The following is a 2,256-nucleotide window of genomic DNA, read 5'->3' as shown; positions in this document are numbered from 1 at the left end:
TCCAGCAGGACCAATTTTAAATTGTATGTTTGTTTTTAAACTGTAAGAGTTTTTATTTTATTTTATTTATTTTTTATTGTTATGTTGTGTTTTAATGTACAGGACTTCTTATCAGCTGTGGTTGTTTTAAAGTGCTTTATAAATAAAGCTGGTATGGTGTGGTATAAGCATTTTATGTTGAAATATGCAAAAACTGTTATCACTTTCTGTGTGATCTCTTTTTAAACAAAACAAGATATTCATGTTGCTAAACATGTAGTAATGAATAACTTGCTGTTTCTATAGCATTTGAATTATTCAAGGTTCAAACTAAATCGGCAAAGATAAACATCCAGACATGACAAGATATAATCATGGAACTGTGCTAATAAATGTTCAGAACTATATCGTTTTTCCTGTAAAGTCAGATCTTTTGTTGTTTTAAGGATCAAACACTGAGCTCACAAATGTCTTGAAATGGCACAAGGCTCACACCTCTGTTTTACTATCTAACTGCAGCAAAGGACAAGAAACTGGTTTCACTGGACGTTAGATTTATTCTTCTGTAAGATTAAAGCACCAACAATGAATTATGTTCGTTTTAAAATCTGGGAGCTGTAATCATCAGTCCTTAACATTAAAACATAAAGCATAAAATGCACTGTAATGAGCCTTGGTGTAAATTCAAATTGGAAGATGCTCTTCTTTTCACCTGCTCAGTCCATCACCTCCTCATGCGCCTCCTTCCCATCTAGGAAGGAGGTTGGGACTAACAGGTGCTGTAAGCTTTTGTTACCACCAGGGGGCACTAAGGATTTGCACTCTCCATTTTCACACTTTTTTTTAAATCGGCAGCACAGATCAAAAACGTGTACATTTACTCATCCTCCTGGCACATTTTACTTCAGTGTCGTCTTTCACAAAAGATATTTTAGTGAAAGAGCCAGCAAAAGCTTACAGCACCTGGTATTCCCAGGCGGTCTCCCATCCAAGTACTGACCAGGCCCGACCCTGCTTAGCTTCCGAGATCAGACGAGATCGGGCGTGTTCAGGGTGGTATGGCCGTAAGCGAAGGACTAACAGCGACACAGACTATTTATCTGGCACTATGTTGTACTTTTTGATCATCTTAATCACATAATCTTAGGGTCAAAGCTGAATCGGAACATGTGGCACTTTAACTTAGTAAAATTAAACAGTTTGGGCTCAGCTGCTCCATCTTAAACTACACACGGAACTAAACACTAGACTAGGTACAGAAATTCTACACAACATGTAAATATTTTTGGCAATTACTTCCAATATATCTTTTGTTATTTTTAGACAGACTAAGACAGACGATTTGCACTCTGCATTTTCACACTTTCTAACTCTACAGGAGCAAAAACTTGTACATTTACTCATCCTCCTGGCGCGACGACACTGAAAGAGCCAGCAAAAGCTTACAGCACCTGGTATTCCCATGCGGTCTCCCATCCAAGTACTGACCAGGCCCGACCCTGCTTAGCTTCCGAGATCAGACGTGTATTTTTTTATCTTTTATTTATAAAAAAAATCTAAATAAAAGAATTAATGTGCAATTATTAGAGTGAATAAATTAAATACTAAATACGAAAGAAACTGGCTGTTTCTATGGCTTTTAAATAATTCAGGGTTCAAACTATTAAATCTGCAAAGATAAACAACCAGACAACATCGCTGAAGATGATGAATACAGAACATTTTAATAAATACTGTATGCTTCTGGGAAACATCATGAACCTCTTTCAGGATTTCAAATTAACTTAGGTTTTGACCAGCAAGTGAACCATTTGTTACAAATTAAACTGGCTTTTCTTGTTAAACATTAAGCACTGAGACATTTGTACACAGGTGACATTAACTTTTTAACTGCCAGGATTAGAATGAGAGTCTTCAGTCTTCTTCTTGAACATCATTATGGTTCATCATTCCATCTATACCTGGATAATTGTTTGTCTCTCAAGTATCAGTTAATAATTTCTGTGATACTGACCAAATGATTGTAAACTTTTGAATGTGAGGAAAGTTACAAAAATATTTACAAAAAATATTTGTTCTAAGTTTTCTGGCATTTAGCAAACATAAATAACTTTAGTAATTCTAACTGACCTAAAATAAGAGAGGTTTTGTCTGATTTAACTTCAGATGTGATAAAAAAAAAAAGTTCGTTTTTTTATTTGGTTTATGTAAATATCTGGTTCTAACTTTACGTGTTATGTTATTCAAAACTGAAAACCCTTTCCCCCATGTGTAAAA

General features: G+C 35.2%; 1 non-coding gene across 1 annotated transcript; it reads right to left on the bottom strand.

Annotated features, from left to right (window-relative positions):
* Window positions 1-930: 930 nt before the first annotated feature.
* Window positions 931-1,049, bottom strand: LOC145551238 (5S ribosomal RNA). Its single transcript, XR_014087076.1, has one exon. It is a non-coding gene; the product is annotated as a 5S ribosomal RNA (ribosomal RNA).
* Window positions 1,050-2,256: the final 1,207 nt, after the last annotated feature.

The sequence above is a fragment of the Poecilia reticulata genome, chromosome 3, assembly GCF_904066995.2.
Source record: "Poecilia reticulata chromosome 3, P_reticulata-male-v2, whole genome shotgun sequence".
NCBI lineage: Eukaryota > Metazoa > Chordata > Actinopteri > Cyprinodontiformes > Poeciliidae > Poecilia > Poecilia reticulata.
Note: the sequence above shows the minus strand (reverse complement) of the source record. Positions and strands in the feature narration are given on the sequence as shown.